The following is a 12927-nucleotide window of genomic DNA, read 5'->3' on the forward strand; positions in this document are numbered from 1 at the left end:
CCTTGCTGGAATTGCTCTCCTTTTCTATTATGGTGTTGAACCTTACCTCCCTGTCTACTTCTATATTTTTAATTGTGCATATTCTCCTTTTATTGCCTACACCTTAGTGTAGTAGGCCTCAAATATATCCTTTTGGGGATTTGTTGGCAGTTGGGGTTGTCTCTGACTAGTTAGGGTGATCAAATTAAAAATATCATTAATGTACGCATATTGTTATCACTTCCCCTATATAAAGGATAACCTAAAAAATTCAGGGCACAAGCCCCCATGTATGCACTGTTTTCAGTTCAACTGTTTGCTCACAGAATACCACCAGTGATTTTAAAATAATTCTGTCATACAGTACCCAAATAATGCTGCCATACAGTGCAAAAATAAGACTGTCATACAGTGCATATAAAACACTGCCATACTGAATCATACAATGACCAATCAACACCATGATACAGTACCCAAATTATACTGAAATACAGTGTCCAAATATAAACTTTTTATTTTGCATATACATAATACCAGAGTGCTATACTACATATGAATACCTATAATGCTATATAAAATTTTATATATTTAAGATAAGAGTTTTGATATTAAAAATAATAACTGAAATCTAATGTAAAAACAATCAACATAAAACCATATAGATTAGGATGCTTAATTCAATGAAATCATCATAATACAAATGCAGGGTTTTGGTGAGAGCACTAAGGGTATGTTCACACGCAGTGTTTTCAGACGTAATTCGTGCCTCGAATTACGCCTGAAAAAACGCCCCTAATACGCCTACAAACATCTGCCCATTGCTTGCAATTGGTTTTACGGTATTCTGTTCCCACGAGGTGTAATTTTACGCATCGCTGTCAAAATACGTTGCGTAAAAAAGAAGCCCGTGACCATGTCACTTCTTGGGACGTTTTTGGAGCCGTTTCTCATTGACTCCATTGAAAAACAGCTCCAATAACGGCCGTAAAATCCGCCGCGAAAAACACGAGTTGCTACAAAAACGTCTGAAAACAGCTCCGTATTTTCAGACGTTTTTGGTCACTGCGTGTGAACATACCCTAATAAATAAAAATCCAATCTCTTTAAAAGGGAAATGCACAAAGACAGGCCTTGGACAAGGGGTAGGCCTTGTAGGCAACTGGCTAGTGAGCCATTTAGAAAAAGGATGGCACATTTTATGGATTTAAGAAATATGCTCTGCTTTTATATTTTCTTGTACAACAAAGTGGACGCTGTTTGAAATGTAGGAAGGTAGGAAGGTACCTGGTATAATCAGGGACTGCAGTTTTGTAGTTAGTGCTCAGCTGAGCAGGTTTCTTTAGTTTTTGCCTGAAATGTAAAAGGCTTATTTTTCTCATTTTGGACTATAAAAATAAAACACAGGCAGGCCCTGTTTGTACATTTACTGTGTCATTGTCTCTTACAGCTGTGAATGCGCTTGCCTCTTTCCACTGATGACAAATCCCTGACAATATATATATATATATATATATATATATATATATATATATGTATATATATATATATGTATACAGTTAGGCAGGGGCGTATTTAGTGGGGGGACAGGTGGCCCGGGCGCAACTTTGATTGAAGGTGGGAGGCGCCAGTGCCGCTCCGTCCATGATGGCGGCCTGCTGCCTATCTGAAGGCCACAGAAAGCAGCCGCCACCACCCCCCTGCACTATAAGCGATGAATGGCCAGGTACGTTCCGTGCCCGGCCATTCAGTGCCTAACAACGACTCAAGCGGCACGATTATTTCTTCGCGCCTCTTGCATCGTTGAAAGGCACTAATTGACAGGGCAGAATGACTTTCCCAGTCAATCAGTGCCTTTCAACGACGCATGCGGCGCGATGACGTCATCACGCCGCTTGCATCTATGAAAGGTGCTGATTGGCAGGGCAGAATGACTTTCCCAGTCAATCAGTGCCTTTCAACGACGCATGCGGCGCGATGACTAGCGTTGTTAAACCCTAGCAGACCTGCTCAGAAGAGAGCAGGTCTGCATTGACACCGGATTGCGCGGGAACGGGATTAGGGTGATTATGTAAAGTTTTTTGATTTTTTGAATCCTAATAAAATGTGAGTGACATTATCTACAGGGGGGGGCTCTATCTACAGGGGTCGGTTCTATCTATAGGGGGGCTATATACAGGGGTGGGCTATATGTGGAGCACTATAGGGGGAGCCATTTTTGAGGCACTATATACAGGAGGGATATATACAGGGGTGGGCTATATGTGGAGCACTATAGCGGGAGCTATATGTGAGGCACTATATACAGGGGTGGGCTATATGTGAAGCACTATTTATAGGTGAGATATATGCAGGGCACTATTTACAGGGGTGGGCTATATGTTGGCCACTATATACAGGGGTGGGCTATATCTAGAGGGGAGCTATATACATGGGGGCTATATATGGAGCCCTAGGGGGAGCTATATGAGAGGCACTATATACAGGGGTGGGCTATATGTGGAGCACTATTTATAGGGGGAGATATATGTATGACACTATCTACAGGGGTGGGCTATACGTTGGACACTATATCCCGGGGTGGGTTATATGTGGAGCACTATCGGAAGGGGGGCTATATGTGGGGTACTATCTACAGGGGGGGGCTACATGTGGGGCACTATTTTCAGAAGAGGCTATATACACCATGTTCCAAATTATTATGCACATTGGATTTAAGTGTCATAAACATTTAATTATTAGTTTTTCAATGAAACTCAAGGATGGTATTGTGTCTTAGGGCTCTTTGGATCATTGTAATCAATCTCAGACACCTGTGATAATTAGTTTGCCCGCTGTGCCCAATCAAAGGAAAATTACTTAAGAACGACGTTTCACATTTTTAAGCAGGCCACAGGTTTCAAGCGATATGGAAAAAAAAAAGGATCTCTCTGCTGCCGAAAAGCGTGAAATAGTGCAATACCTTGGACAAGGTATGAAAACATTGGATATTTCAAGAAAACTTAAAGAGGCTCTGTCACCAGATTCTCAAATTCCTATCTCTTATTGCATGTGATCGGCGCTGCAATGTATGTAACAGTAACGTGTTTGTTTTTTTAAAAACTTTCATTTTTGGCCAAGTTATGAGCTATTTTATATATATGCAAATGAGCTTTGAAATTGACAACTGGGCGTATGTCCAACTGGGCGTGTATTGTGTTTTTAACTGGGCGTGTTTACTTGTTTTACTAACTGGGCGTTGTGAATAGAAGTGTATGATGCTGACCAATCAGTGACCAGTCAGCATCATGCACTCCTCTCCATTCATTTACACAGCAGCATCACGTTCTTACTAGAACGATGTGCAGCCACATACACAGACATTAACATTAATCAAGTGTCCTGATAATGAATACACATGACCTCCAGCCTGGACGTCATGTGTACTCAGAATCCTGACACTTCTGAATCTTTTCTGTGGGATTTCTAGCAAGCCACACGTAATTTCGCGAGATTACGAGGTAAAAGAGATTTTGTTTCCCTTGCTGGAAATCTCACAGAAAAGATTAAAATGTTTTGATCTTTGTTGTGCATAATAATTTGAAACAGTGCGTTTTGCGTATTTTACTTCTAAAAAAAAAATCTGTTATCATTAGGAGATTTGTTCAATAAAATTAGCATTATACTCCAACGGTTGATGGCTTGAAGATTATACTGACTGTCATTTGCATCGACTATTTACAGACAGACAGACAGATAGATAGATATGAGAAAGATAGATAGACAGACAGACAGACAGACAGACAGATAGATAGATAGATAGATAGATAGATAGATAGATAGATAGATAGATAACGGTGAGTGCAAAGAAGTACGGAAGACCCTAAGAAATGCCTCAAATAAGAAGCACCGAGACCCAAACAACACCGGTCTGAAGGAGGCCTACAGCAACATACAGAGGCAATACAAGACCATCCTCCGAAAGAAAAAACAAAGTCACATCTCCACCAAACTTACCCAACTCCAAGATGCCCTCCATGACAACTCGTTCTGGGAATTATGGAAACACATGGGCAAAAATTGCAAGTAAAACAACCTTCATATCCAAAATGGCAACATCTGGCTCCAATATTTCAGGGACCTCTACAAAGATATCCCAAAAGACGGACAAAGCCAAGAACAAAAACAAATAATATCAAAATTGAAGGCGATGGAGGAAACACTTAAAGATTCTCAAAACCCCCTGGATACACCAATAACACTGCAAGAAGTAACAGAGAGAACCTCAGACATAAGGTGTAAAAAATCCAGCGGCCTAGACGGAATTTCACCAGTAATGATAAAACACAGCCCGCCAGAAATACAGTCCGCAATAGTAAAACTATTTAATATGGTGCTGAATGCCGGCTACTTCCCTCAAATCTGGAGCCAAGGCCTTATAACACCAATCCACAAGAGTGGGGACAGGTACGACCCGGCCAACTACCGAGGGATATGTTGTCAGCAGCAACCTGGGGAAACTGTTCAACAGCATCCTGAATAAGAGAATCCTCAGCTTCCTCACCCAGCACAATGTCCTCCACCAAAGCCAAGCTGGGTTCATGCCAAACTACCGCACCACTGACCACATCTACACCCTGCGCAGCCTCATCAAGACCCACGTCCACAATACAAAGTATGGGAAGATTTTCGCCTGTTTTGTGGACTTTAAGAAGGCCTTCGACTCAGTGTGGCCTATTCCTGAAATTGCTGGAGAGCGGAATAGGAGGTAAAACCTATGACGTCATCAGAAGCTCCTATACAGAGAACAGATGCAGCGTGAAGGTGAACGGGAGAAGAACGGCTGATTTCCAGCAGAGCCGAGGAGTCCGACAAGGCTGCAGCCTCAGTCCAACGCTCTTCAACATCTACATCAATGAACTGGCCACAGCTCTGGAATCCTCCTCAGCACCAGGTCTCACCCTCCATGACACCCAGGTGAAATTCCTGTTGTATGCAGATGACCTTCTGTTGCTATCACCAACCTTGAAAGGTCTCCAAGACAACCTGCAAATCCTAGAAAAATTCAGCTCCACGTGGGCACTACCCATCAATGCAAAGAAAACCAACATCATGGTGTTCCAGAAGAGAAACTCAAAATCCCCCAGGCACCCGACCTTCACACTAAATAACGCCACACTCACAGCGACCGACAGGTACACTTACCTGGGCCTAGAAATCAACCAATCAGGAAGCTTTAAACAAGCCATAGAGATGCTGAAAGACAAGGCGTGCAAAACCTTCTATGCCATCAGAAGAAAACTCTATCACCTCAAACCACCAGTGACGGTCTGGCTGAAAATCTTTGACTCCATGATCTCCCCAATCCTCCTGTATGCCAGTGAAGTCTGGGGTCCGGACACATACCCAGACTGGTTAAGGTGGGATTCCAGCCTAACAGAATTTTCCACCTAGAATTCTGCAAACACCTTCTCCAAGTCCACCGGAGTACCACAAATAGTGCCTGTCGGGCAGAACTGGGCAGATTCCCACTACAACTCACAATCCAGAAGAGGGCGCTATCATTCTGGGCCCATCTACACAGCAGCAGGCAAAGTTCCTATCACCATAAAGCCTTGCTACACCAAGGGGTCCCAGGAAACCAGGCCCCCCAGAACATCTCACCCTGACCCGGCCTGAAGAAAATGTCACTCAGCGCGGCCTTACAAAAGCCGAAATCAAGGAGACAATAAACAAAGGCCAAGAGGATTATATCAGTGACTGGAGGAACGACATAAAGACATCCCAGAAACTGACAATATACCGGAGTCTACAGAGACAATATAAACTGGCGCCATATCTGGAGAAACTGCCAAACCCCAGAGAAAGACAGATCCTGAGCCGCTACAGACTGAGCGCCCACAACCTGCTCATCGAATCCGGCCGCCACAGACAAAACTACAAGCCCAAAGAGAGCCGACTGTGCCAACAGTGCGACCAGGAGGCCGTGGAGGATGAGGCCCACTTCCTGCTACACTGCTCCAAATACTCAGCAGTGAGGGACACTCACTTCAGGAGACTCTCTGATCTCTTACCGGACTTCAGCTCGATGGAAGAGGAAGAGAAACTCTACATCCTGCTGGGTGAAGAAGAAACCACAGTGGGCACAGCAGCACAATATGTCACTGCATGCCATAGACTGAGAGAGACATGATATGCCATGGACTTGTATAACCCCGACCCTAAATGTGTCCCTATCCCCCAATCCCTCAGTCCCTACCCCTCATTCCCTTACTTCTTACTTGCTTTGGCAATGCTAATATGTATTTGGTCCTGCCAGTAAAGCTTCTTTGAATTGAATTGAATTGAATTGATAGATAGATAGATAGATAGATAGATAGATAGATAGATAGATAGATAGATAGATAGAAGAGGCTGGACGCAGCCCGCAGGGCTTCAGGGGGAAGCCTCCATGACAAGACCTAGGAGGGAAAGGGTTAACAAGAGGGAGATGCAAGGGGGAGGTAGATGAGAGGTAGGGAGGAGTTAGGGGACGTAACTGGTCTTCCCGCTGTTTTCGGCATTGAGCCGGAAGCAGCGGGAGGAGAAACACATATTTTTCATAAGCTCGCACTGCTGCCCCGCTCTTTGCCTACCTGTCATGTCGGAGGTTGGCATGCTTGAGCAGCTGCATGCGGCAGCTGCATTCCACGGTCCCGTCTGGTTAGAGGAGACCGTGGCCGCACTGGCAAGGATCCCGGGTGAAGCATCGCCACGTCAGGCCCGGCGCCCGAGGTCTGTTGATCAGGCTCCCCTCCCCCGGCCACCTCCCTGGTGCCAGTGCTGTAGTGGTGGGGGGGGGGGGAGTCGGAAAGGAGATGTCGGTGGGATGGCCAGTCGTCTGCGAGAGAGGATCTGGAAGAAGGCGAAGTGGACGACTTTCGGCGAGGTCAGGATGGTCCGGCTGACGGGAACACAGCGCCTGTGCAGCTCGGTGAGTGCATAACTCCTTCTTTGCCGTATCCAGCGATTTTTATATCGGGTGTCAGTGGGGGGGCAGCGAGCGTGGCATCGGCTGCGGGTAGCGGCGCGGTCGGGCGCGACGGCGGGGGCTTAGCGGACTTAGTGGGTTGCTTGCGGGAGCTGGTCGGGCGCCTAGATAGGGCGGCGGCGCCGGTAGTTACGGCGGTGTCCCCGGCGGTAGTTTGGGAAGGTCCCCGGGAGGTTGGATCGTTACAGTCGCGTCCAGGGGTAGTGGAAGGGCTGGCGTCTAAAGAGGCGGTCGCGGTATCAGTGCAGACCAAGGCGCAAAAAGATGGCGATAGGGTGCGACTTGATGATCGGGCTCGTGGCGAGGTGTATGTTTGCTTCGAAGGTCCGTTGGGGGCGCACTTAAAACAGGAGGTTCGCGAGCGGATCTGGAAGGACGAGTATGTGGAGATTTTTTTCTCTTCTGCCGCTTGCAAAATTCTATTTGGATAAAGGCAAGCGGGACGAGAGTAAGAAGGAGGAGGAGGAACGTCGGCGGTATAGGCTTATCCCGCAGACGTTCGTCAATTGGTCGTAGGCGTTTGCCATATTAGCCAGTGTGATCGGAGAGAAGGCGCCGGAAAATTGCTCGGCGGTATTTTGCTATTTTGATGCCATCGGGGAAGCTCACAGGGCATACGGGGGGCAGGCGTGGTTAAGGTACGATGAGCAATTCCGTCAGCGTAAGGCGGTTCGGCCGGCGATTCGGTGGGATCAGAAGGATATTGCGCTTTGGTTGAGGGTTACGGCTCCGGTGAAGCAGTCCTTTCCCGGGAGCGTTGGCCAAGGAGGTCAGTCCAGCCAGGCCGGGCAAGGTTCAGGGGCAAAACTGAGATTCTGCTGGCAATTTAACGATGGCCAGTGTAAGTTCGGGGCCACGTGTAAGTTCAAGCACGTGTGTTCGGAATGTAATGGTTCATCCCACGGGGCTGCAAAATGTATGCGGAAGAAACGGTCAGGGAACCAGTCCTCCTCGACTGGTCAAGGGGTTGTCGCCGGTGAGGTTGGAAAGGATGGTCCCGTATCTAAATGAGTATCCGGATAGGGTTGCGGCCAAGTTAATTTACGAAGGTTTTTGTGTTGGTTTCATTATTCCTCCGCCTCCTTATGAGGTTCCGGTTACGCGGCGCAATCTTAAGTCGGCTTACTTGCATGCAGAGGTCGTGTCGGAGAAATTGTTGAAAGAAGTTTCGTTGGGGCGCATGGCAGGGCCTTTCGTTGATCCGCCAATAAAGGATTTAGTGGTGTCCCCATTGGGTATTGTGCCAAAGTGAGAGCCTAAAAAATTTTGTTTAATTCAGCATTTATCGTTTCCCAAGGGCTCGTCGGTGAATGATGGGATTGATCACGAGTTGTGCTCCGTTGTGTATACATCATTCGACAAGGCGGTGGGGCTAGTTCGGGTTGCGGGGCACGGCGCCCTGTTAGCAAAAACCGACATTGAGGTGGCTTTTCGGTTGTTGCCGGTTCATCCAGAAAGCCAACGGTTGTTGGGTTGTTTTTGGAACGGGGCTTTTTATGTGGATAGGTGCCTTCCGATGGGGTGTTCCCTTTCTTGCGCATATTTCGAGGCGTTTAGTAGCTTCGTGGAATGGGTGACGAAGGGAGTAGCTGGGGTCGACTCTTTGATACATTACTTGGATGATTTTTTGTGCATCGGCCCGGGGGGTTCGCCTATTTGCGGTAATTTGCTTCATTCATTGCAGAAGGTTTTGGAATCCCTTTGGCGCCCGGTATCGACCATTTGTTTTTTAGGAATCGAAATTGATTCGGTGGCAATGGAGTGTCGTCTTCCGGCGGATAAGCTAGGGTCATTGAGGAGGGAGGTACGTCGGGCTTGTAGGTTAAGAAAAATTACGTTGCGCGATCTCCAGTCACTGCTGGGGAAGTTGAATTTCGCTTGCCGGATTATGCCAATGGGGAGGGTTTTTAGTAGACGTTTGGCGGCTGCGACGGCGGGGGTTCGTGCGCCACATCACTTTGTGCGGCTCAAGGAAGAGCATCGGACTGATTTGCAGGTTTGGGACGAGTTTTTGGGTCAGTATAACGGTCGCTCGCTATGGATGGCTCCAGTGCAGGATACGAGTGATTTACAAATTTTTACGGTTGCGGCTGGTGCAGGTGGGTTTGGAGCGTATGGAGGTGGTCCTTGGTGTGCAGGAAAATGGCCGGCTAGCTGGGTGTCCAGTGGACTCACGCGGAATCTGGCCCTGCTCGAGCTGTTCCCTATCGTGGTTGCGGCGACCATTTGGGGGGACAGGCTCAGGGATAAGAAGGTTCGTTTTTACTGCGACAACATGGGGGTGGTACTGGCCATTAATAATATCACTGCCTCCTCTCCTCCGGTAGTTCAGTTGTTGCGACATTTGGTTTTGATGTGTTTGTCTTTGAACGCGTGGGTGGTGGCGGTACATGTGCCGGGGGTACGGAATTGTATCGCTGATGCTCTTTCTCGCTCGCAGTGGGATCGATTTCGTCAATTGGCACCGGGAGCGGAGCATCTCGGTTTGGCTTGTCCGGGACATCTCTGGGATCTGGTTTCGGTCTCATAGAGCGATTGGTGGAAAGGTCATTGGCACGTACGACGTGGAGGGCTTATTCTGCATGTTGGAAGCAGTGGGATGAGTGGGTAAGAGAGTTGGGTAACGTCAGCACGGATCATGACAGGTTGGTGGCACTTTTGTACTGGTTGGGGGACGCCTGGGAGGTTTTCGTTGGCAAAGGTCAATCGTTTCATTGCTGCGTTGGCTTTTGGTTTTAAGTTGCGGGGTTTTCGGGATGTGTCCAAAGAGTTTTTAGTGGGACAGGCTTTGAAGGGTCTGCGTCGAGGCAGGGCAGAAGCGGATTGTAGAAGGCCCGTGTCGTTTTCACTTCTCATCTCTTTGGGCGTATCGTTGGTGTCTGTCTGTCATTCTTCATCCGAGGTGGAGTTATTTCAGTTAGCATTTTCTTTAGCGTTCTTTGGGGCATTTAGAATTGGCGAGCTGGTTTCTCCTAGTACCAAGCGGGCAGGGGGGTTGAGACTGGAGGAGGTGAGCCTATATGGGGATAGGCTCGAGGTATGGTTGCGGCGGTCAAAAACTGACCAACTGGGTAAAGGAAAGCGGATAGTTTTGTTTTCCCTCCCGGGATCGGCGATGTGTCCGGTCGCTTGCATGCGGGCTTTTAAACCACAGGTGGGGTCGCCCGAGTTGCAGTTGCTTTGTCACAAGGATGGGTCATTCTTGTCCAGATTTCAATTTGGCGCAGTATTTAAAAAATGCCTGGCGGCGGTCGGCGTCGCAGCGGGTCTTTACTCATCTCATTCCTTCAGGATTGGCGCAGCAACTGAGGCGGGGCGCTGGGGTTTGGATGACGAAGGGGTGCGGCGCATTGGCCGTTGGGAGTCCAACAGGTTTAGGTCCTACGTGCGCCCCCATTTGTTATGAGTCATGTTGTTAGTGGAAACGTTTGTGTGCTTGTATTTAACTTTCTTTTCCGTTTCAGATCAGCTTCCTTGTCTTGTGTGGTTGTTGGGCCACTCTTACGTGCATTGGGGGGCTTTGAGGGCGGACGTCCGCCCTGACGGTCGCCAGTTGCGTAATCCGCGGCAGGACGCGGTTTTGCATTGGCTGGGATTTAGAGGTATGTTGTGGAGCAGGGTGTTAGCAGAATTCCAGACATACTCTCGGCTGGACAGGGTGACGGAAGTTTTGGTTTTGCACGTGGGTGGGAATGATTTGGGGGTTCGCCCTTTTCGTGAGTTGGTACGGGATATCAAACACGATATGTTGTGTTTGTGGGTTTCTTATCCCGGCTTAGTGATAGTGTGGTCGGACATTGTTCCAAGGAAGCATTGGCGGCTGGCTAGGTCAGTGGAGAGGGTCAATAAGGCTCGCATCAAGGTAAATCGGGCGGTGTCCCGTTTTGTGGCCAAGAATGGGGGTATTTGTGTGCGGCACAGGGATTTGGAGTCAGGGATGGGAAACTACTGGAGGAGTGATGGGGTTCATCTGACCGAGGTTACATAGTTACATAGTTACATAGTTTGTACGGTTGAAAAAAGACACATGTCCATCAAGTTCAACCAAGGGATGGGAAAGGGGAAGTGGGATGGGAAAGGGGAAGTAAAAAATTTCTACACATAGAAGTTAATATTTTTTTATTCTAGGAAATTATCTAAGCCTTTTTTAAAGCCATCTACTGTCCCTGCTGTGACCAGCTCCTGCGGTAGGCTATTCCATAGATTCACAGTTCTCACAGTAAAGAAGGCTTGTCGCCTCTGCAGGTTGAACCTTTTTTTCTCCAGACGGAGGGAGTGCCCCCTTGTTTTTTGAGGGGGTTTTACATGGAACAGGATTTCACCATATTTTTTGTATGCGCCATTCATATATTTATATAAGTTAATCATGTCCCCCCTTAGTCGTCTTTTCTCAAGGCTAAATAGGTTTCGTTCTTTTAATCTTTCCTCATAACTTAGATTCTCCATGCCCCTCATTAGCTTCGTTGCTCTTCTTTGTATTTTTTCCAACTCCAGGGCATCCTTTCTATGAACTGGAGCCCAGAACTGGACTGCATATTCTAGATGAGGCCTCAATAATGCTTTGTAAAGTGGTAATATTACATCCCTGTCCCGCGAGTCCATGCCTCTTTTGATACACGACAATATTTTGCTGGCCTTTGAAGCAGCTGATTGACACTGCATGCTGAAATTTAGTTTATGATTTACAAGTACACCCAGATCCTTCTCAACAAGTGACTCCCCCAGTGTAGCTCCCCCTAGGACATATGATGCTTGCAGGTTTTTCGTACCCAGATGCATAACTTTACATTTATCTACATTAAACTTCATTTTCAAGGTTGGGATTGATATGTGGAGTCTGGCAATAGCAGAAGGAATTGAAAGGGCGGTGGTGGTGTGGCGGAACTCACAGGCTTAAGGTGGTCAAGGCCTGTTTCGCTGTGGCAGGGGGAGTCCTTGAGGTCGGTCAGTACGAAATGGTGGGGGGGTCGCATCGGGGGTATGCGTCCCCCAAAAAAGGTACATGGTTGAAGACTTCATAGGGTGTTATCCCTTTGAAGTGGTCTTCTGGTGGTTGGAGCCATCTGCAGAGGTGAGCGGTGCTTCCGAGCTGGTTTACGGCTGGAGGTAATGTCTTGGTGGTGTTGCAGATGGCTAACTCGAGGTATAAAAGGAATATCTAAAAATGGCTTCAAGGACTTCCCCGGCTCGGATTAATGTTAACGTTAATTGTTATTTATGATTATGACCCATTTTGGGTCATGTGAATTATTAGGAGGAATTCTCTGGTTGGATTCCTAATTAGTTATCCGAATGTTTCGGATCAAAATTGCATTTTAAAACTATGAAAATGAATAAACGGCTGCTGTGGCCATTTCACATCCAACCTCGGTGTCACGTGTCTTTTCTCAAAGGTAGGGGTGGGGGAAAAGGAAGGGTTAAGTGAAGGTTCAATAACACACGACTCTACTTAGGCAAGTCAAGAAGAGGCTGGACGCAGCCCGCAGGGCTTCAGGGGGAAGCCTCCATGACAAGACCTAGGAGGGAAAGGGTTAACAAGAGGGAGATGCAAGGGGGAGGTAGATGAGAGGTAGGGAGGAGTTAGGGGACGTAACTGGTCTTCCCGCTGTTTTCGGCATTGAGCCGGAAGCAGCAGGAGGAGAAACACATATTTTTCATAAGCTCCCACCCTCCCGCCTTTTGTTTGGTTTGTCACTTGTGGTATTTATGTGAGTTTGTCTACGATTGTTTTGTTTTATTGTGTGCTTATCTAACATGTTGTTTTATTTTCATTCGGAGCAGGTCCAGGTGTCATAGCAGCTGCCGGGGGGAGTCCTTGAGGTCGGTCAGTACGAAATGGTGGGGGGGTCGCATCGGGGGTATGCGTCCCCCAAAAAAGGTGCATGGTTGAAGACTTCATAGGGTGTTATCCCTTTGAAGTGGTCTTCTGGTGGTTGGAGCCA

At 47.5% G+C, this 12927-nt stretch overlaps 1 protein-coding gene across 1 annotated transcript in view; it reads right to left on the reverse strand.

Annotated features, from left to right (window-relative positions):
* Positions 1-12927, reverse strand: part of RAMP3 (receptor activity modifying protein 3) — a 483921-nt gene that overhangs the window by 392559 nt on the left and 78435 nt on the right. The gene's annotated exons all lie outside the window — the stretch shown is intronic.

Source organism: Rhinoderma darwinii, chromosome 5 (assembly GCF_050947455.1).
Source record: "Rhinoderma darwinii isolate aRhiDar2 chromosome 5, aRhiDar2.hap1, whole genome shotgun sequence".
NCBI classification, from domain to species: Eukaryota; Metazoa; Chordata; class Amphibia; order Anura; family Rhinodermatidae; genus Rhinoderma; species Rhinoderma darwinii.